This window comes from Antechinus flavipes, chromosome 2, assembly GCF_016432865.1.
Source record: "Antechinus flavipes isolate AdamAnt ecotype Samford, QLD, Australia chromosome 2, AdamAnt_v2, whole genome shotgun sequence".
Lineage (NCBI taxonomy): Eukaryota > Metazoa > Chordata > Mammalia > Dasyuromorphia > Dasyuridae > Antechinus > Antechinus flavipes.
In genome coordinates, this window is record NC_067399.1 from 318,292,619 (window position 1) to 318,316,145 (window position 23,527).

The 23,527-nt window shown below is 38.7% G+C and overlaps 1 long non-coding RNA gene across 1 annotated transcript in view; it reads right to left on the bottom strand.

Moving 5' to 3' along the window:
• Nucleotides 1-219: 219 nt before the first annotated feature.
• Nucleotides 220-23,527, bottom strand: part of LOC127549497 (uncharacterized) — a 74,004-nt gene continuing 50,696 nt past the window's right edge. The window contains exons 2-3 of the long non-coding RNA XR_007950637.1: nt 15,206-15,286; nt 220-3,322 (exon numbers count right to left, since the gene is read on the bottom strand). This is a non-coding gene — a long non-coding RNA (uncharacterized LOC127549497). The remainder of the gene's footprint in view (nt 3,323-15,205; nt 15,287-23,527) is intronic.

Below are 23,527 nucleotides of genomic sequence, written 5' to 3' on the forward strand. Positions count from 1 at the left end.
CCTTATTACCCTTCCATTGCTGTAAAGCTGGTCCTGAGACTGGGTTTATTCAGCTTCCTCATGTTGAGAGCTATGGGCAGGGGATTGTTAAATTTTCAGTGTGAACAACATATCTCAGAAATTGGCAAATTTTATATTTCAGAACTTTATTATTTTATTGACTTTCAAAACTTAAGAAAGTGATGGAGAAAATGTTAATGCACATCAAACTTAAAAGTGTTTTTTTTTTTTTTTTTACTTATTTTGTTTTAATTTTCTTTTTCTGAGAACTGACGTCATTAAGCATTTACCAGCGTAACTCTGATTGTGGGAGGTTAGCCCATAACCAATTCCAAAAGAAAGGACTAGGCCCTACTAGATTTCCAGACCCCTTTCCCTCCAGTATACAGAAACTTTCCTCTCTACTAAGTTCTGGGTACTCTTCTGTACTGCTTACATTTTCCACATAACCCTCTCCTCCTTTGTTCTCCTTTCCTTCATGGGGCTTAGCATATTGTTCAACATATTGGCTGTGTTGGCTGCCTCTAATTGGTGAGGAGGCACAATGGAAGGACTAGGCAGAGAGCCTCACAGCTGAGCTCAGAAGATAAAAACCTGGGAGATTCTTATGCAGCTTGTGCTTTATATGTGGAATAGGTTTGGAAGTGAAGTTAATCCAGGCACAATTCTATTTCCTTAAAAATATTTTTTATTTTTTTATTTTCAAAACACATACAAAAATAGTTTTCAACATCCTTGCAAAACCTTGTGTTCCAAATTTTTTCTCCCTCCCTTCCCCCAACCCTCTCTCTTAGGCAGCAAGCAATCTAATACAGTTAAACATGTGTAATTCTTCTATATATATATTTCCACATCTATCATGCTGCACAAGAAAAATCAGATCAAAAAGGGGAAAAAATGAGAAATAAAATAAAAAGTAAGCAAGCAACAACAAAAATATGTGAAAATCCTATGTTGTGATTCACATTCAGTCCCCAGAGTCCTCTCTCTGGATGCAGATGTCTCTCTTCATCACAAATCTATTGGAATTAGTCTTAATCACCTCATTGTTGAAAAGAGCCACTTCCATCAGAATTGATCATCATATAATCTTGTTACTTGTACAAAATTCCCTGGGTTCTACTCACTTCACTTAGCATCAGTTCATGTAAGTCTCTCCAGGCCTCTCTGAAATCATCCTCTGGTCATTTCTTATAGAACAATAATATTCTATCACATTCATATACCATAACTTATTCAGCCATTATCCAACTGATGAGTCTCCACCAAGTTTCCAGTTCCTTGCCATTACAAAAAGGGCTGCTACAAACATTTTTGAACATGTGGGTCCTTTTCCCTTTTTTATGATCTCTTTGAGATTCAGACCCAGTAGAAACACTGCTGTATCAAAGGATATGCACAATTTGATAGCCCTTTGGGCAGAGTTCCAAATTGCTCTCCAGAATGGTTGGATAAGTTCACAATGTATTGGTGTTTCAGTTTTCCCATATCTCCTCCAACATTTATTATTATTCTTTGCTGTCCTCTTAGCCAATCTGAGAGGTATGTAGTGGTACTTCAAAGTTGTCTTAATTTGCATTTCTCTGATCAATAGTGATTTAGAGCATTTTTTCCTATGACTAGAAATGGTATTAATTTCTTCATCTAAAAATTATCTGTTCATATCCTTTGATGATTTATCAATCGGAGAATGACTTGTATTCTTATAATTTTGAGTCAATTCTCTATATATTTTAGAAATGAGGCCTTTTTCAGAACCCTTAGATGTAAAAAATTGTTCCCAGTTTTCTGCTTCCCTTCTAATCTTGTCTGCATTGGTAGAAAACTTTTTTTTTTAACTTTGTGTAGCTTTGTGGGTTTTTTTGTTTTTGTTTTTAATCAACATAATTAAGAATATAATGTTATATAGAGTATGTAAATCCCAGGCACTTTGCTAAGATGAAAGGTCAAATCCTTTGGGAACTTTGTGTACTCTAAAATCCCTAAATTCTGAACTGCTTGACTATTTATAGAAGACCCTCAGGGCAGACTAAGCTTCTCAGCCAATAATAAATATAAATAATAGATATTATTGATTTCTTTTGTTTTTACATTGTCTAAATCCTCCCCTACCACCTTGCTCTCATCTCCTTTTATTATAAGCTATTACTTGTAACAAAGTTTTGGGTTTTTTTTTTTTTTTAAAGACTTAAAAGACCAATGATCTAAAATACTGATATTGTAAGTAGTGTTCCACACTGTGGACAACCTGTCCATTCCTGCCTTTCTCCCTATTTTCATCCACTGCAAAGGATCTGAGAAAGATAGCTTCTCTTATCTTTTCATAACCTTATGGCTAATTTAGCAATGGACCTTTCTAAATTTATCTAGGCTGGCACTCAGGCAATAAGCATACATATCATTGCTGGGCCATACTTTAAGCCTTTCCACCAAGTCCTTAATTGCCTTTCCCAGGGGTTATTAACCTTTCAAATGCTAGGGACCCCTTTGACAATTTGGTTCATTCTATTGACTTCTTTTCAGAATAACAGTTTTAAATGCAAATATATATATATACACACACACACATAGGATTCCAAAAAAACTAATTATATTAAAATGTAACTATGCAAAGATTTTAAAAACAGGATCCCAAGTTAGAAACCTCTTCTAGATCCATTTGCTTAAAAATATTTCAAAGAAGCTGGTAGTATAATCCTCCATTTTCTTTCCTTTCAAGATAGGATTCAGGCTTTTCAAGACAATATGCTCCACAGTAGGAAGGCTTTTCTATTGAAAAGGCGTTTCTTTCTTCCCTACAGCTCAGCACATCCAGGCCCATGGGTGAGAAACTCAGTAAATAACCTCCGGACAAAATCTGTTAGTTGCTAGGAGAAGCCTTTTCCCTCTCCCATCTGGCCTCCCTGTGTCCTGGAAAATGTTTCCTTTACATTTGATGCCTGCAGCCACAGAACATGTTAACAACAGCTACTTAGTCACTGTCTAACTTCAGATGGTAATTTGATTAACTGGTTCCTGGCCAGAGAAAAAAAAGAAAGGCAGTGTCTGACAGCAGATTTTTGTTGCAAAGTGTCAGTAGAAGAGAAGGTTGGACAGAGAATTAAAAAACTGGTGTTTTTCTCTCATCTCCATTCATTATGGGGAATATCTTTAATAGATTGTATCAGTGAGTTTTGATTTTCTCTTCAAAATGGGAATAAATAGCAATATCATCTCCTTCAGTATTCCAGTATGTGATTAGAGAAGTCTGTTTATAGTGTTCACCTTTTCAGAGAAAGGACCTTTAAGAATCACAGATCATCATTGAATATGAACTCCACCTCTAAAATGAAAGGGAAAAAAAATGAGTATTTGATCAGGGCAGTCCTTCATCAATTTCACATATTTCTCTCAATTAAACCTGAGATTATAAAGCATGGACCTTTGTAGATTAAAGATAAAAAAATACCACTTATATATCACTTTAAGATTTTCAAAGTGCTTTACATATTTTTTTTCTAATTTGATCTTCACAATCACTCAATGGATAGGTGCTATTATTTATCTGTACTTCATAAATGAAGAAATTGGCATGAAAGGTTATATGACTTGCCTGGAATCACACATTTAAGAAAATATTTGAGGCAAGATTTGAACTCAGTCTTCCTGACAACAACAATAACACTACCACCATCACCACCATAGCTTTCTGACTCCAATTGTATGACTCAATCCACCCAACTCCCACCTACCCACTTCTAAGAAAGGAACACCTCTAGTTGAGTAGATAGTACTTTCCCTCCTTACTAAAAGGAAATTCCTCCACTTCAGTCTTAGTACCTGGGGCTTTATCTAAGATGACTGGTGTCTGAAGGCTATTAACCTTCATTTCAATTGGATCTTGGTGGGAGGGGAAACTGTAGTCTGAAACTGCTTAGTTCTTTTTTGTCCCCTTTCCCTTGATCATAACCCTATTACATATAAATATGTAATTCAGATTTTGAGTATGGGGCAGAAAGAGGAACACTGGTCTATTTTTATAACGCAGTACCACAAACATTAGGGTTTTTGTTTTGTTTTGCTTTGTGTTTTTTTTAAGAAAAAAGATTTTTTATCTCAGACGTAGGAAATGCTTTTAATAGTTTTTTCTTTTTCCTTTTTTGTAAAGCTTTTTTTATTTTCAAAACACATGCACAGTTTTCAATGTTCACCCTTGCAAAACCTTGTATTCCAAATATTTTTTCTTCTACTCTTTGCCCCATTCCCTCCCCTAGATGGCAAGTAATCCAATTATGTTAAACATGTAAATATGTTTAACATGTACAATTCTTCTATATATATTTCCACAACTATCATATTTCACAAGAAAGATCAAAAAGAAAAAAAAAAGAGAAATAAAACAAAATGCAAGCAAACAACAACAAAAAAGGTGAAAATACTATCACAAGACCATTGGAACTGGCCTAAATCACCTTGCACAAACATTAGTTTTTATCAACTAGTTTCAGTAACTGAATCTCAATGGCAGGGCCATAAAGTGTCAAGAACCGGAGAAGCAACTTATATTCAGACCCCAGATTCATGCCTTTGTGTTCTCAATCACTTATATGCCTTAGCAGGGCCCTCTTAACCAAATGTTCATATGGACATTGTTTCTGATCTGCAGCAGAGCATTCTGAGTTTATATTGATCTGATCAGCCACAGCTGGAAATGCTGTAATTCGACTCTAACTTAGTGATGTCATTTTGGTCCTTTTCAAAAACAAAGGACAACAATACGTCTCTCCTAAGCGTGGGTCAGACTCTGGGAACAAACTCCATCGCTGAGGAGTTTGCCTAGATTTTGGTGGAGGTGTAAAACATCTGGCCTGGAGGAACCACGTCCTGAGGAGAAAAGCTAGCATTTTGGTCAAAGCCTCTGTTCCAGACACTCACTCAGAAAAGGAAATTGATAGGAAATCTATCAGGGCAAGCAGGCCTGTGCTTGGGGAGGAGGGTGGTTCCGTGAGGTCCAGTTGACCAGTCACACCCCGTGGGAAAGCCTCGCCCCCTGGCATGGCTTGGGAGCCACCATGGTGCCGCCTCCTGCCCACGGCTTGGCTTAACTGGTTCCCAAGTGATTTTTATTTCCTTTCCCTACAGTCCCATGGGAGGCCCTGCTGGAATCAGCCACATAGTCATACTCTCCATTCAAGTAGTCCGGGAACCAGAGGCCCCTCTACCCTCCAGATTCTAGGCTTTTTCAGGGTAAAGGGTTATAGAAGGGCAAAGGACTGCTTCTTCAACTCTTCCATCACTTATACATACATAGGCAAGCCCTCAAACCAGGGTCTGTATAAGAGCATCGCCAGGCTGTGTCCCCACTCCTTCCGGCTCTCTCTGAGCCTCTGCGTTCTCTGAGGCTCTGCTTTCGGCTGCAATAACAAGGCTTTGGGTTCAGGCTGTTGTTTTTGCAGCTGGGATGGGGCGGGAGAAGCAGTGGGAAGAAGTCCCTATGGTATAGACAGTCTGAGAAACCCAGGATCCCTCATTCCCACTGAGAGAAGGGGCAGCTCTTCTTCAACCAGGGTGATTACTCTAAGATGGAAGAGAGAAGACCAGGGACATTGGAGAGCAGGAAAGAGCTAAACTGGGCTACGAATAATCAGAATAGCCAGGTCTAAAGTGACCATTCTTCTATACCAAGCTGCCTGGTCCTTTGTCCACTATAATTTCAACTGCCTCCTTCTTGTTTCATCACCCTCAATCTTCATGAAAGGCTCTGTGATGGTTTTTAGACAGTTCATTTTTCTCTTTAAATATCTTGCCCACTACTGTTTTAATCTTTGAATTGCCCCATATACTTCTGGTAGCAACCGAAAGTTTAAATATTAAAATAAAAATCATTGAGCTAGCTGCAAAGAAAGTGTTACTCCAAAAAGAGGAAAAAAAATTCCAAGTTCAACACTTTTTCCTCCCAGCACCAATTTCCCTTCTCTGCATAAGGAAGGACTTCAGCTTAGGATATACTCAGGTCTCCCATTCACGCAGGTCACATAGCAATACCCTGAAGACAAGGGACCCTCTGAAAAAGGACAGACATACCCAACAAGCTGGGCAACTGCTGCAATTCTGGAAACCCAATGTGGTACAATAGAAACAGCGTCAGATTTGAAGCCAGAACTGCTGAGATTACATCTTGGTTCTGCAAGTTACTACTTAGGAGGCACAATGCTTAGAGTGCCAAGTCTGGAGTCAGGAACACCTGAATTCAAATTCAGCCTTAGACACTTAATAGTTGTGTTATTCTGAACAAATCACTTCACCCTGTTTGTAGCAGTTTCCTCATCTATTAAATGAGCTAGAAACATGATAATTGTGGAGATGTGTGTAGAAGAATTGTACATGTTTAATATATATTGAATTACTTGCTATCTAAATGAGGGGGTGAAGGGAAGGGAGAAGAAAAAAATTTGGAACACAAGGTTTTGTAAGGGTGAATGTAGAAAACTATTTGTGCATATATTTTGAAAATAAAAAGATTAAAAAAGTGAGCTGGAGAAAGAAATGGCAAACTATTCTGAAATCTCTGTCAAGAAAACCTCAAATGGGGTAACGAATTGAAAACAATTGAACAACGATGACAGACAACAACCTGTGTGACCTAAGAAATTTAACCTAGTCTTTACATTTAGAGAGATGAAGTATATGACCATAAGACCCCTCCCAGCTCTAGAAATAAGATTCTATGATCATGCTGCCAGTCCATCAGTTAGATCAGTTTCTGGCAGCCAGTGAGGGCGGGGTTGATGGTTCCTGGCCAGGAGATGGCAGTGCCGAGCTGGCCAAAGGGTGGTTGTCCCCAGCGACTTTTGGTTCTGACTTGGAGGCCAAGTAGCTGCTCTAAAAGTTCTGGATCTTGGGGTTAGGGGTAATGAGGAAGGGATACAGAGAAGAGTATCTATAAAGCAGTAGGGTGGGGAGAAGGATGCCTTGAAGAGATCTAGAATTATCAAAGAATTTCTCCCCTAGGAGAAGAAAGTACATTGGAGATATGTGGAAGAGAGAGAAACTTAGTGGAGAAAAAGACAAATCTTAATAACACATCCCTATAGCACTTTAGGATTTAAAAAGCATTTTTCTCCCCACAATTCTGTGTCAGAAATAAAAGTACTTTTTAAATTCCTATTTTAAGTAAACTGTGGCTCAGCAAGCATAAATGACTTGTTTTCTATCACACATCTAGGTAAAGTTAGATAGAGCTATGAGTTTGGACTCAGGAACTCTTGAGTTCAAAAGTTACCTCAGAAACCTACTAGTGGTACAACCCTGGGCAAGTCACTTTATCCTGTTGGGTTCAGTTTCCTCATCTGTAAAATGGCAAACTACTCCAGTATCTTTGCTGAGTAAATCCCAAATGGGGACATGAAGAGTCAGACATGACTGAAAAATGACTGAACAATACTCGTGCAACTATTAAGTGTCAGAGCCAGCACTGTCTCCCTTCACTCTAATTCTAGAACACTTACCCAATATCTCTCATGCTATCTTATAGAGGTCTGATGTTGGAATAATTATTTTTGCATCTCCTTTCTTATAAAACATGTGATATTTATTAACTTTATTAGATCCTCCCAATATTCAGGAATGATTTTACAGATGAGGAAACTGAGATCAACTAGGTAGCTAATCCAAGACTCATACCAAGGTCTATAGCTTCCTAGTGCTGTGTTATTATTTTTTTAAAGGTAGGCATCAAAGTCTGTTGTTGTTGTTTTCCCCCAAAGTAAGTTATTTTTATTTATTTATTTATAATGTATGGAATAAAAACAATCATTTTTATATAGTATAATAGAAACGAGATTGCATATGAAACTGCAAATCTGTTATGTACAATTTTTAAATTCCTTTTAATATTCCTTTTAATTTATTCCTTTTAAATTCTTTTTTGCTATTCCTTTTAAATGTGTAATAGTAATATAAATGTCTTAATTTTTCTTTTCCCCAATTTTTCTCCCCCTCCCACACCTCTACCTAGAGATGATTGCCATTAGACACACATACACAATTATTCTAAACATACTTCTGTAAATTCTATTAAAGCAAGGTAAGTATGCTGCCTCTTCAGCAAAAAGGGGTGATTAATGAGATTAGGTGAGCTTGAAAGTTTTTTTTTAAGTGGTTTAATTTTTATTCTGAATTTATCAAATACCATGTAGAATGGGTACACGTACTTCTGTGTCCTTCTCCCTGTGGGATGCAGTGACTGTGTTTGAGGTGCTGGGAATCCGGGCTGGTGATGGAACATTGTGGCTGGCTAGTAGTCTATAGGAAGGGGGTGGTACTCCATCCTCTTCTCCCTTTCACTAATTCCCTGAGTCAGAATGGAAGAGAGATTTCAGACTAGAGATGGCTGCCAAATTGGAATGGGGTCAAGCTTAATCCTGGACTCTGTGAGGAGTTCGCCTGTCCCCCAACCAAGGATTGGGGAGGGGATCGAGGGCAGCTCAGGCAGGAAAGGCTGATGAGGGTGGCGCCAGAACACAGAGAGCCTGATTGTGTTACAGACTCTGTTCTTTGGGAAAATAAGCATCACGAATGCCTTTTGCTTGGGACAGTTCAGTGTCCCAGACATTTGGAGCCAAAAAAAATGTTAGTTGAGAAAGCAGTGCATGAAAGTTCAGTGAATCTGCAGGTGAAGTAAGGAATGACCTACATTACTTGAGAAAACAATGCATGGGGCGACAGTGAATCTGCAGGTGAAGTCAGGGATGTTCCAGGGAGATGGGAGCAGGTGGACAAGAAGATTCCTTACTGACAGCCTCCTATGGCAGACTTCCAGGGACTGAGGATGAACTTTTTGGTTCTAAGAAGAGTCAGTCTATCTTCCTTTCTTGAACTCCTCCTTCTTCCCTAGAGAAACCAGAGTAAACAGAAGCACTAGAGAAGGGATTTGTAATCTGGGGTCTATAGACTCCCAAGAGGTTCATGAAGAGATTTCAGGGCAGTCTGTGAGCTTGGAAGGAAATGTTACATCTTTATTTTTACTATCCTCTAACTGAAACTAAGCATTTCCTCCTATTATGAAGTTTTTAAGACCTATAAATCAGAGAAGAGATCATGGTTTCACCAGACTACAAAGGAGTTAACACAAAAAAAGGTGAAGAATTCCTGCCCAAATGAACAAACTGTGGTAAATACATGTAATAGAATAGTATTGTTAAATAGGAAATGATGAGCAGGAGGATTTTGGAAAAGCCTTGAACGACTTACATGAACTGATGCTGAGAGTAGTGAGCAGAACCAAGAGAACACAATAACAGGAGGATTATGTGATGATCAACTTTGATAGACATAGCTCTTCTCAGCAATGCAGTGATTCAAGATAATTCCAAGGGACTCATGATGGAAAATGATGATCACATCCAAAGAAAGAACTATGAAGTCTGAATGTAAATCGAAGTGTACTATTTTTACTTTTTTCTTTCTTTCTTGTGGCTTTTCCTGCTTCTTCTGATTTTTCTTTCACAATGCGACTAATGTGGAATTACATTTAATATGATTGTATTCATATAACATATCAGATTGTTTGCCATCTTGTGGAGGAAAAGAAGAGGGAAAGAGGGAGGAAGAAATAGAAATCAAAATATTATAAAAGTAAATGTTGAAAACTAATTTAAAAGAATGAAAAAAATCCTTGCCTGAGAATATTAGTTGAAAATTTCCTCAGGTTTTAACTTTTGGTTTTGTCACCTGAGATAGGCTGGGAAAACTTCCAGAATGAGGAGGAAGATAATAACAGCTCATATTTATATAGTATATTAAAGTTTGCCAAATACTTGCCTGTTGCCTCATTTGAGAATCACAATAAAAGTAGGTGTTATTGTTATCATTCAGATTTTACAGAGAGATTAGGTGACTTGCTCAATGACACACAATAAGAAGGTGTTAAGAGAGAGAATTCAAACTCTTAACCTTGCTGACTCCATGTCTAACATTCTATCCACCTACCACAGGCACCTCTCATTTGGTTTTGGGCAGGGCTAGTGAGGGTGGGTAGGTGGCAGAGTGGATAGACTCATTTTCCTGAGTTCAAATCTGGCCTCCAACACTTACCATGTGACCCTGGACAAGTCACATAACCCTGTTTGCCTCAGTTTTCTCATCTGTAAAATGAGTAGGAGAAGGAAATGGCAAACCACTCTAGTGTCTTCGCCAAAAAAATCCTAAGGGTGCCTAGGGGGAAAGTCTAGCCTCTCTGTCTGAAAAAGTTATATTTTCTATCTCATCCCCTCCAAATTGATTTTGTGGATGTATGTGCACATATTGAGACTCATGTGTTGCTCAAGGAAACAGTATTCTATAAGCCCAAATAAGGCAGTGAACTTTGATTAGAGCAGCCTGTGGACCTTTGTCTGGAGAGTATGTTATGGAAAATAATTTTTTGGCCAATGCTTTCCCAGCTCAGAGGTGCCGCCCTCTATGACTAGGTTACTTGTGGGAGATAGAGGCTTTGGATGGATTGGTACTGGGGCACCAATTCCCAAGGTCCCTTAGCCCAAAGAGACAGGAAGGGTAGACAGGGATGTAGGGGAAGAACATAACTTCCACCCAGAAATGTTTCAGAGGGATGAAAATCCCAAGAGTTCCTTTCTCAGGACCCTAAAAAGCATGTGTTGAGACAAGCTTAGCTGAGGACTAGCCAGATTTGGGGGAAATCAGTGCTCTGGGAGGCAGAGGATGGATTGGCAGGGAGAGCTGGATATGCACAAAGGGAGGGAATGACTGGACAGCTCAGGATACTTGTAGTAGGATTCCCTCTGGGGCCATGAGGACAGAAATCAGTGGTGCCCAAGAGTCCAAGACATGCCCAATTGATCTGGCACAGAGCTGAAAGGGTGACCCATTTGTATTGCAGTCGCCAGCCAAAGCCAACACAGGAAATGCCAGCCAGACCACGGCTATCCGGGGACCTCATTTACTCTGGTTGGCAGAGGGAATCTGAATTCCCAGAGCTATAGCATTGCCAGGATAGGGGGAGGGGAGAAATCCAACTTTCTCTGCCACTTAGAAAGGGATGTTCACTCTTGAGGCATTCCTCATGGGGCCCTCTTCAGTTCCACTAACAAAGGGACAGTATTCAGATGAGCCTTCCTCATCCCTTTGCATGTCCTTCAGGAGGTGCAAGCATGGAAAAAAGAGAGAAAGCAGGCAGGCAGGCGTTACTCTGGACGGGAGCCACAGGGGACGTTGGCTTGATGTCTCTCCTTTGAGTAGACAGGATCGCAGACAGTTGCTAGACACCGCCCGTCATGATTAAATCCAATGTTATTGGCCTCCCAAGTTGGGCTGGAGATGGGCCCCCACTGCCTTTGTCCAGCTGTGTCCAAAATCTTATTGGGTTGGGAATTGGAGGGGAGAGAAAGGGAGGGACAAAGGAAAGAGAGCAGGGGGAACAGTGTGTGCTGTGGCTGCTTGTGCTTTTCAAGTGAGTTCATGGAGCATCCCAGCCATCTTGGCTCATATGTAGTGAGCCGACATCATGATTTAATGGAAAGATGATCAGATCTGGAATTAGGGGATTTAGCTTCAAATCCCACATCTTTACATACTACTTCTGGGATACTGGACAAGTTACTTTTTTACTTTTCTGGGTCTCAACTTCCTCACCTATAAAATGAGGAAGTTGGATTGAATGGTCTCTAAGGTTTCTTTGAGTTCAAAATCCATGATCTTATGACCTTAGCATTTCTGGGTCCCTTCAAAGATGTAAAATGACTTTACTTATTATTATCCTTTGCACCAGGGTCAAGGTGGATAGCCAGATATTTTAAAATAATATTTTAATTTTTCCTGATTGCATGTAAAGACAATTTTAATATTCTTTTAAAAAATTTTTGAATTTCAATTTTTTCTCCTTCCCTCGCTCCTCTCTCCCTTCCCTAAGGTGGTAAGCAATTTGATATGTTATATATATATGCAATCATGTAAAACACATTTCCTTCTTAGTCATGTGATAGAAGAAAGAAGCCAAAAGAAAAAAGAAAGAAAGTAAAAATAGTATACTTTGATCTTAGATATTTCTTGGGAAAGGACAGTGTTAGTCATTCCCTAAAAGAGGCAAAGACTATAACTTAGCTTAGAGAAAATCCTTAAAGCCATGGTAGATAAAAATAGCTAGTATGTATATGGTGGCTAAATGAATAAATTTGGGAGTTTGGATTCAGAAATTCAGTACAAATCTGGCCTCAGAGACTAGAGACATGTCCCTGGACAAGTCATTCAACTCTGTTTATCACAGTTTTCTCATCTGTAAAATGAACTGGAGAAGGAAATGGCAAACCACTCCAGAATTCATTGCCAACAAAACTTAGGTCACAAAGCATAGAACATGACTAAATCGACATAAGTAACTTAACCTTTATTACCTCATTTCTTCAACTATAAAATGGGAAAGATGTTAACAGCATCTACTTTGCAGTCAAAAAAAGGGTTGAACAATGATAATGATAAAAAACCAAAGCGTTTACACAAGGTTTGTAAAGTGCTTTGCTAACTCATTTGCTACTTATTACAACCCAATGAGATTGGTACTATTTAGATTCCCATTTTGCAGATGAGGAAATTGAGACTGAAAAGTTAGACTTACCCAGAATCACACAGTTAGTAAGTATCTGAAACTGTGTAAGAACGAGTCCAGTTCTAGCCCCCATCCACCATGGTACCTAGTCACCTCTTTTTGCAGACATTGTATGTTCTGTGCAGCCACATGTATCTAATCTCCATGTGGATGGGCATTTCTCCATAAAATCCCAGGATGCTAAAGAACTTCTGGAGATTAATTGATTTATTCCTTCACCTCTAAAACTATTTCCAAAAAAAATGATTGATATACTCTACACATCTGCTGGTCTTTTATGCTTTTGTATAATTGTATAGGCGTGTCCTCTCTAAGAGTGTGTGCTTAGTACATGTGGGAATGTGAGCTCAGATGAAGAAATCAGACATTTGCATTTTGCTCATCCGTATTTCTTATTAAATTCTCGAGGCAGGGAAGAACTGGGTTAGGTGACAGCGGATGATAATTCTTGGGTTGTGACCATTTTATTGACTCATACTAGTGATGTAGCTCAATTCTTCGCCAAAAGCAAGGTCAGCTTCCTTTGGGGAGCTGAGCTTGATAAGACTGGAGAGGAGAAACAGAATTGCTTCCTTAGGGACTTACCTGGAAGCTAACTCCATTTCTAATCCTGGAAATGGGAGCCTAGGATTCTTGCCGTTATTGCTATTGCTACCTAAGGATCATGGGCTAAGGGAGGTACCTCTTGCCCATTATATGGACAAGGAGTTGGCTTGCTGTTGCCCTCCACTCACTAGCAAGACTTCTTGTCGATCATTTTCGTGAATGGGAAGTCCTTCAATGGAGCTTTATCTTCTCTCCCCTGGAGGGCTGGGACATGTCAGAGGCCTGGGAACAGCTGGAGACTGGAGGGAAGTGTAGGACGGTAGCTGGGCTAGAGGAAGAGAGACAAGCTCCATCTGGTCAGCATTAGCAAGACAGTGGGGTTGGCTGCCAGCACCCGGAGAGCATTAGGCAAGAAATGCCCCCCTGGGGGCTCCAGAGAAGAGGAGGGGATGAGGGGGAAGAATTTGTTTGCTTCGAGACACAGTGAAGATTGAAATGAAATCTCTCCCTCCCTGCTGACTTGGGCTCCACCCCAATACCCCTCTGCCGCCAGCCTGGCTGGGCTATGCTCAGCCTTGGGTCCCAACCCAGACCCCTGCAGTGGTTCCAACTGGGCAGAGGGCTTGACTAACAAGAAGTACCTTCTCTGGAGCAGTCCAGACTTTTGCTCTCCATTCCCTTTTCTAAGTTCTGTCTTTCTCCCTTTCTATCTTCCTTTCTGTATCATCCTCTATTCTGCTTCTCTGTTTCACAAAAACGTATCTTTTTATTCACTGTTCCTTTTCCTCAGAGTTAGACAATAGCTAACTTCTCACTTAATATTCCCCTCCCTTTTCTTGAAGTGGTTAGAGCAACAAGGAAAGTGAAGAAGAAAGAACTAAGGAGCTTTGGGGTAGGGATGGGACCTCTTCTAAAAAAGATATTTTCCTATCTGGTCCTTTAACTTCTCCCCAGAATAGAGAGATCTCTCCCTCTCCCCATCCTTTCTGGTCCCAGAAATCCCTGTATTCCTATATTTCTACAGCAGCTAGTAAAACACTGGTGGGCACTGGCCCTGTTTTAAATTATCTATGAAATTTGAGCCGGAAGAGATCTGTGAGGGTCCCATAGCATCCTGTCACTTAGAGGTGCGATGGATCTTTTCTGTCGACATCTCACTGCTTGTTGAACTTGGAGTCGTGGCCTTTTCCATTTTATATCCTCCAAGGTCAAGATTTTCACAGCACCATCTGTAATTCAGGGCCACCCAAAGAGAAAAGCTGAGTTGAGCCTGAGGATGGGTGGCAGAGGAGAAGGGGGCATGATGAGGGCATTCCAGAAAATGAGGAGCTAGAGAGAGAGCACCCCACACAGAAAACCTCAGAAAAGCTGGATTGTTCTTTTTAAAAAAAAAATTATTAGAGCTTTTTATTTTCAGGACATCTGCATAAATTATTTTCAACATTCACCCTTGCAAAACCTTGTGTTCCAAATTTTTCTTCCCTCCCTCTCCCCCATCCCCTCCCCTAGACGGCAAGCAATCCAATATATGTCGAGCATGTGCAATTCCTCTATATACATCTCTACAATTATCATGCTGCATACAAAAAAATCAGATTAAAAAAGGATGTATTGTTCCTAAAAAACAAGCAATCCATGGTTCATCAGAAGGAATGCTAACTTGGAAAAGTGAGACTCAAGATTTAAAACTAGTTCTGCCCCCATGTGACTTTGGGTAAATCAAAACCTCTCTAGGCCTCAGTTTCCCCATTAGGCAACCTCTAAGCTGCCTTCTAAATCCATCATCCTAAAATCTCTTGTATTTTCAAGCCTCAAGTCATAGTAGTCTGTCCTTTCCACCTCTGCCCCCATCTCATCTACCTCTTAAGACAAAGATAAATCTATTTTTCTCTTTCCACTTTTCAGAATCTTATCTGGCAGTCACCAATCATACCTACCTGAATACTTTTGTCAGCATGACTCTTCTTGAGCAGAAATTGTCTTTTACATATTCCTTATAGTGCCTGGTACAGCATTACATGTTACATAATGCATCATGAATAATGGTGATTAATGACTCACCTCCCACTCAGCCTCCTGCAAGCCAGCTCCCCAGAAGCAGCCAGTTCAGACCTCCCATCCACACACAAAGCAGGACCTAGACTGGAATGAGAAAGAAAAAATAAATAAATAAAGGCCAGTGCCAAGGTTTTCTCTCTTGTGCCCTCCTAGTATCTGCCTAATAATTTTTCCAAGGAATTGGTCTCTAGAAACATACCAGAAAGCCTCTTGGGAATTTGCACATTAAAATAAATGGCAACCACGTTCCTCTGTTCTTTTGAAGTAGAAGAAAAAATGATAGAAGATCCCAGAAGAGGAAGCAGAGAAAACCCAGTGACCAAGTTTTGTCTTTGATTGATATTGTTCACAATGTTGTACAGGCCCTGATTCAGTTTGGAGGACTTCTCCTGCCTCCACCCAAAGCTCCATCCAATCACATCCCCAAGACAAGAATTTTGTATAATACTGGCATCTCTCTTTTCAGTTTGAATAAGTCTCTGGGCAATGGCTAGGGATGAGGGAAAACTAAGCTGTTCGGAGTGTGTAGTACTGGGTAAATGTTTGGTACTACTCTTCAGGACACCAAGTGAAGAAGGGGAAAGTTTAGGGACATGGAGGTAATGTACCACTGAGGAAGTGACTTAATACTGAGGAGAGGATAAAGTGATTCTGTAGGACTGGAGAGAAGAATATTCACAAGACAGAGAAGAAAGTTCATTGGTCTAATCTCTTTCCTTTGGACACAACTTCAAACTCCCCTCACAAGATACAGTGACTCAGTCCTCTCACAGTTGCAGAGGACAAATAGTGGTAAAACCAGAGGTAAAAATCACGATAGAGAAAGGGGAGAAATATTTGTGGAAAGGCACCCTTCAAAGCCTGTCTAGCACTTCAGTCATGTTGATTCCTTTTTATAGTCACATATCTAAAGGATATTTCCATAGTTCATCTAGTCCAGTGTCTCTTGCTTTGTAAGCTTTGTAAAGCTTAAAGTACTGCTACAAATGTGAGTTGTTATTATTCAAAGGAGCATTATCTTTTTATTATACCTCACTTTGGCAGATTATTATATTTTTAAAAAATTAACCCAAATATTCTCTCTTTCCCCACCCCCTAAAGGAAAACATCACCCATAGTATATATGGGTTTATATACATTGTATATACACAGACAAAAAAATCCAGATTTCCACATTGGCCACATCCAAAACATATGTCCCATTCTGCATCCTGAGTTCATCTCTCTATGTTTAAAGGTAGACTGCATGTATTATCATGGATCTTCTGGAATCATGGCTTGTCATTGTATTGGTCAGAGTTCTTAAGTCTTTCAAAATTGTTTGCCTTTACAATGTTGCTGATACTATTGCTAATACAATGTTGCTAGTTCTACTCACTTCTCTGTGTATCAGTTCATATGTGTCTTCCCAGGATTCTCTGAAATCAAGCCCTTCATCATTTCTTATAGCACAATAGTGCCATTACGTTCTTTATAATAATTTGTTCCATCCTTCCCCAACTGATGGCATCCTCTTAACTTTTAGGAGTTTTTTGCTCACAACAAAAAAAGCTGCTATAGATAATTTTGTACTGTGGGTCCTTTTCCTCTTTCTTTGATTTCTTTGAGTTTTAGACTTAGTAGTTTCAGTGGGTCATGGGATATGTACAGTTAGTAACTTTGGGGGCACAGTTCCAAATTATTTTCTAGAATTGCTGGACCAATTCACAGCTCCACAAATAGTGCATTAATATACCTGGTGTCCCAGAATTCCTTCAACATTTGTTATTTTTCTTCTTTCTTAATTTTGCTGATCTGATGGATGAGCGGTAGAACCTCAGAGTTGCTTTAATATGCATTTCTTTAATTATTAGTGATTTAAAGTATATTTAAATGGTTCTTAGTATGTTGGATTTCTTCCTCTGAAAGCTATTCATTTATATCCTTTTATCATTTGTCAATTGGGGAAAAATTCTTATTCTTACAAATCTGAATCAGTTCCCTATATATGAGATTTTATCATAAAAATTTGCTGCAAAGATTTTTTCCCCAGTTCTACATACAAGGCAATGCATTCACATAATGAAGGATATTTACATAAAGTGCTACTATATATAATTTGACTTTTTTAACCTCAGGCTACCCCCTCCCAACTCCATATTATTTTTCTTGAAGAGGGAGTGGAAGTTAGAGTAATCCAGAAGTTAGTAAAAAGAGTAGACTGGTAGAAGAATATAATGTTGATGTAGATGTTCATTGTAAAGTATTTTTATGTGTTTGCTTTAATATATTAGTATCCACAATTTTGCCTTATAATTAAGTAAATGGTTTTTTATTATGATTTAAAGGTTTCATTATTATGAATGTCTAGTTGTATAAATATCCTTCATTATGTGGATGCATTGCCTTGTAAGTGGCTGGCTGTGTAGAAAGAAAATATATTTGATTGGGGTTCAAGTGCTAAAGTAGTAAATACAGAAAATGTGTTTCCCCTCAACAAGGTTACTCCTAGAAGTCTGATAGTTTGAATGTGACCCCTCGGTGATGGTCAGTCTCTGAAAACTTAGACTTTATAGCTGTTTTTGTTGTTTGTTTGTTTTGTTTTATTTAGGCAATTGGGATTAAGTGACTTGCCCAGGTCACACAGCTAGTATTAAGTGTCTGAGATCAGATTTGAACTCAGTCCTCCTGACTCCAGGGCCAATTGTCTGTCTACTGTGCCATCTAGCTACCCCCTCCTGTCTTTCCATAAATCTGAAAGATAATTTCTTCCTTGATTCTCTAATTTATTTATAATGTCATCTTTAATGTCTAAACTATATGCTGACTGGTATGAAGTATGAGATATTAATCTATACCTAGTTTCTGCCTGACTATTTTCCCAGAAGTGTTTCTTGAATCATGAACTCTTACCCTTGGAATCTTTGGGTTTATAGAACACTAAGTTATTTTGGTCACTTGTTTCTGTGTGTGAAAACCTAATATATCCCTGATCAACCTCTATTTTTTAACCAGTACCAAATCATTTTGATAATTACTGTATTGAAAATGTTTGTGGCAACCCTTTTTGTAGTGGCAAGAAATTGGGAACTGAATGGATGCCCATCAGTTGGAAAATGGCTGAAGAAATTATGGTATATGAATGTTATGGAATATGATTGTTCTGTAAGAAACAACCAACAGGATGATTTCAGAGAGGCCTGGAGAGACCTACAGGAACTGATGCTGAGTGAAATGAGCAGAACCAGGAGATCATTATACATGACAACAACAAGACTATAAGATGATCAATTCTGATGAATGTGGCTCTCTTCAACAATGAGATGATTCAGACCAGTTCCAATTGTTTAATGATGAAGAAAGCCATGTACACCCAAAGAGAGGGATATGGGGACTAAATAAGGACCACAGAATAGCATTTTCACTTTTTTTGTTGTTGTTTCCTTGCGTTTTATTTTGCTTCTCTTTTTTTTCTTGTATGGCATAATAAATATATATACATATATTGGATTTAACATATATTTCTACCATGTTTAACATATATTGAACTACTTGCCATCTAAGGGAAGGTGTGAGGGAAGGAGGAGAGGAATGGAATAAGGATTTTGCAAGGACTAATGTTGAAATATTGTCCATTCATAAAAATAAAAAAAGATAATTACTGCATTGCTGTATAGTTTGCTATTTGCTATAGCTAGAACTCCTTCCTACCATTTTTTCATTATTATAACAACAGATTTTATAGCAATACCCTAGTAACCTACTTTAATATAGGAGTTCTTCCTTTAATTTCCTAAATGTCTTTTACAACAATTTAAATCTGCCTTTATTTCATCCTAGAGCGGACATGGATAAATTCATAGCCACAAATGAATAAATTTTCAGATCTGCAAGAGACCCAAGAAATCATCTAATCCAAAATTCTTTTCATAGAGTAAATGAGGTTTAGAGAGAGAGAAATTCAATGATCTTGCTCAAGGTTGCAGAATGAATGAAAGGGATGTAGCCCCAATTCCTAGTAAGTCAGTATTTAAGCTCTGAAAGACACTGAAACATTCAACATTGATCAAAGGTCCCAGGCTTTAATCTATTCCTCCAAAGTTTTTATCATTGAAATCCAGGGGAGGAAAACCCATCAGTTTCTTTTCTCTGTCTCTTTCTCCATTTCTCTTTCTGTCTATGTCTGTCTGTCTGTTTGTCTGTCTGTCTCTCTCTCTCACACACACACACACACACACACATACACACACACTTTTGCACCTTCAGCTCCCTGTGGATTGGCAATGAAAACCACAGAATAACAGATTTCACTCCTTTCTCCAGCAACCACAGAGAAAGAGAAAGGAGCAAACTGATTTGAAATCAGTGAACCATGGTTTGAATCTCAGCTCTTCCACTCACTACATGTGTGACTTCAGGTAAGTTCACATCACCACTCTGAACCTCAGGTTCTTTCTCTATAAAATAAGGAATTTGTTCTCACTGACCACTAAAGTCCCTTCCAGCTCTAAATCTGTGAGCAGATGAGCCTATCATTAGCTTTCCACATAACTCATCTCCTGGTTCACAGCATGGCCACTGGACTGTGTTAGGAAGGTAAGAGAAAAGTTACCATGCACATAGCGGGATGGGCCACACGCCAGCAGCCCAGGGATGGTTACTCCAGGAGACATGGCCTTGGAGTTAGAAAAACCATAGTCCAAATCTGTCATGTGACCCTGTATAAGTCATATATTCCACCTCAGTTTTTTCATTTGTAAAATGAAAGGATTTCAACATCCTCTAAGGCCGCTGCTTTTTCTGAATCTGTGACTCTATGATTCTATTGTCACAGTTTTAACTTGAAAAGTGATAGAAATTTGCTATTTGTTATTTTAAGAAATCAGAATTCTTCAGTCAATGCTCCTAAAATAGGAAAGGGAGAAGGGAGGACTTTCTGTTCTTATCCATCCCCACCTTCCAAGGAACTATAACCAAGTATCCACAAATATGAACATTCTCACATACATATCCACTCCTGCAAACATGTGCACATGTACATGTGAATGGTAGTTTAGTAACTCACCATCTGGTGGGACATGGAGTGGGAATGTTCCATGGTCATTAGCATGGGGCTGAAAAGGACAAGGGAAGGAAGGAAGGAGTTTTGGGTGTCAGAGGAATATTTCAGCTTTTCTGCAGAGTGTGTGGCTAGTTCCCTGGGGCCCTCCAGAGTATTTACAGCTGGAGAAGCCTAAGAAGCAGACTAGATTTTCTGCTGAACTCAAGAGTCAAGAAGACTAGGGGTTTGGGTAAATTACTTGACCTCAATATGCCTCCATTTCCTCATCTGTCAAGTGAGGAGGTTGAACTAGATCATCTCTGAAGTCCTTCCAGCTCTAAATCAATCTTCCATGAGCTGGTGAAAGGACAGCACCTAAGCCTGGAAGAAGTGAACTGAGAAAGGAAGAATGATAGCAGCATGAACAAGAGGGACAGGCTAATCCTGTGGAGCCCTGCTCCACCTAGTCCCAGAATCTCCCCAGAGAACACTTCAATGGACCAGGCTACTACTGCCACCAGGAAAGTGGCTGTTGTGCTTAAGATTGTTGTTGTGCCATCATGTCATGTAATGATATTATCTATCCATCTTATTCTTTTGTTTCCTTTTCTTTTTGTTTCTGATTTCTCCCAGTATCTTGGGTCTTTTTAATTGCCTTGAATGTATCCATCCTTTTCAGTGGACATATAAAATTCATTCTTTCATTTATTTGCAAAGTGACTTGTCCAGGGTCACACAACTAGCAATTGTAAAATGTCTGAAACCAGATTTGATCTCAGGTTCTCTTGAATCCAGGGCTGGTGTTCTATTCACTGCACCATCTGGCTGTCTCAGATGTGTAAGATTCAAAAAAGCAGTGGAAGTCAGTGTTTTGCCGTAATAGGAATATTCAGAGCAGATCCAGATCCATCGGTGATAGGCACAATTCAAGGATATCCAATTCATCTATTGCACTTCTTAGAAGATGAACCCTGAAAGGTTTTAAAATGTAAAAGTTGTAGGGAGGCTACTTCAAAGAGGGTGAATTACATAAGCAAAGATATCAAAATGGAAGAGAATGAGACATTTTTGAGGGGCAGCAAATACACTAGTTTGGTTGGAGGGGAGATTTCTTTAAGTAAATGAACAATTAAGGAAATTTATTAAGTGCAAAGAAAGCATTGTGCTAAATGCTGAGGATACAAATAGGAAAGTATGACAGTCCCTGGTCGTAAGAAGCTTACATTTTAATGGAGGAGGCAATACATATGCAAGGTTTTAGCTAAGAGTCAAATGGAAAAACTCTATTAACCTTATAATTCAGCAGCAAAGCAGATGCCAATGTCTCTTTTTTAAATTTTTATTTTATTTTTAGTTTATTGAATGAGACAAATTTCCATAGCATAGTAAAATAAAAAGGTGATTGCATATGAAACCACAAATCTATTATGTACAATTATTACATGCAATTACACAATTATGTACTTGCTATTTCTTTTAAACATACAATAAAATTGTAAATTTCTTTCTTCTTCCTTTTTCTTTTTTCTTCCTTCTCCCCTTCTCCTGACTTAGAGATGGCTATCATTAATGAGTTCCCAGGGATAGGGTAAAAAGAGAGGCTGAGAAGGAAAATAGTGAGTAAAAATAAGATGGACACAAATTGACAAATAATTATAACTTTGAATATGAATGGGATATACATGTGTAAAAATGTTTGTAGCAGCTCTTTTTGTGGTAGTAAAGAACTGGAAAATGAGAAGATGCCCATCAATTGGGGAATGGGATATTGAGGGAGAGAAGGAAAGCATGGATAGTAACTTGGAGATTTTTGTTTTAGCCAGTGTGAGAGTGGTAAGGGAAAAAAGAACTGGTGGTAGCAAAACTGCCACTCTGCTACCTCTGTTATCGAGAGATCATCTAAACTCTCATGACTGTTTTCTTATTTCTATGGACCAGGTTGTATGACTTCTGTGATTCTTTCTCTTCCAATGCTAAATCTGGGATCTTATGATCTGGAAGGGATCTTAGAAATCATTCTGTTCAGTCCTTTCATTTTACAGATGATGAAACTGAGGCACACAGTGTTAAATGACTTACCTAGAGTCACACAGCTAGTAAATATCTGAGGTTATATTTGAACTCAGGAAGATGAGTCTTCTTGACTCCAGACTCAGAACTTGATCCACCAAGTTACCTAGCTGCTCTTACATTATAATTATTGTCATCTTCCTATGAGAGAGTTGAGGATCCTTGCTACATATATCTTTCTATCCCATAAAACAGTGCCTGGTATATAGCAATACTCAAATGTTTGAGTATAATACTGACTGGAAAAAAAAAAAGACATTTGGTAAACTGAAAGACTTTCCAGTATTTGCAACAACAACAAAAAAACAGAACTCTATAGAAAATTCAATATGAAAAATCTAGAAGAAATATAAGGAAAACATTAAAGGTTAGTTATAAAGCACTCAGTAGAGTAAAACTGTTTACTTATTTTACATATATACGTATATGAAAATGCAATCAGTATTCTTAAAACTATCATCATTACTAAGTCTGAAAGAAAGGTTGGTTGAGGCTGAGTTGTGTATGATGGGATGATTCTAAACAAAATTGGGTAGGAAAAGATAAAAGGGAGCAATCACATTATAAAAAATGGGCATTTATATTGTAGAATTACATTATGAAAATAAACATCATAAAAAAGATTTTTTGTTAATTGAAAAGAAAAAAGTTTGTTGAATATTTGAAAGAATAAACAAATAGAGCTGCTAAGGTTTGCAGAAGGTGCTCTCTTTGCCCAAGAGATTCAGGTATCCACGCAACAGAAAGCTTTTCTATGAGCAAAGGTGCCATGCTCTGGGTCTGGTTAGATTCTAGCCCTCCTGAAGTGCTAAGGATGGAATTTCCAGCTAGAATCAAATGACTTCAGTCAAACAGGTGGGAAAAATCTCAATGGCAGCAGCCCTGAAACATGATTTCTAAGACTCCTGACTATTGCATTTCCCACCCCCTATCCTGGGAAAATACAAAAAAGACTCACGTAACTCCAGTATATGAAGATTTTCTAGGAGTAGTTAAACTGCAATCCTGGGACAACCATAGTGATCTATTGATCAAAAGCCAAGCCTAGAACAAATTTTGGCATGTGAATGTAGTGGAATTATATTGTGTTGAAGGGAAATTCTATCATGTTGGAATTCTATTGTTGAAAGAAGTGATGAAAGGGACAGTTTCAGAGACTTTTAGGAAGACTTGTATGAACTGATGGGTAATGAAGTGAGCAAAATCAGGAGAACAATTTATATGAAAACATTATT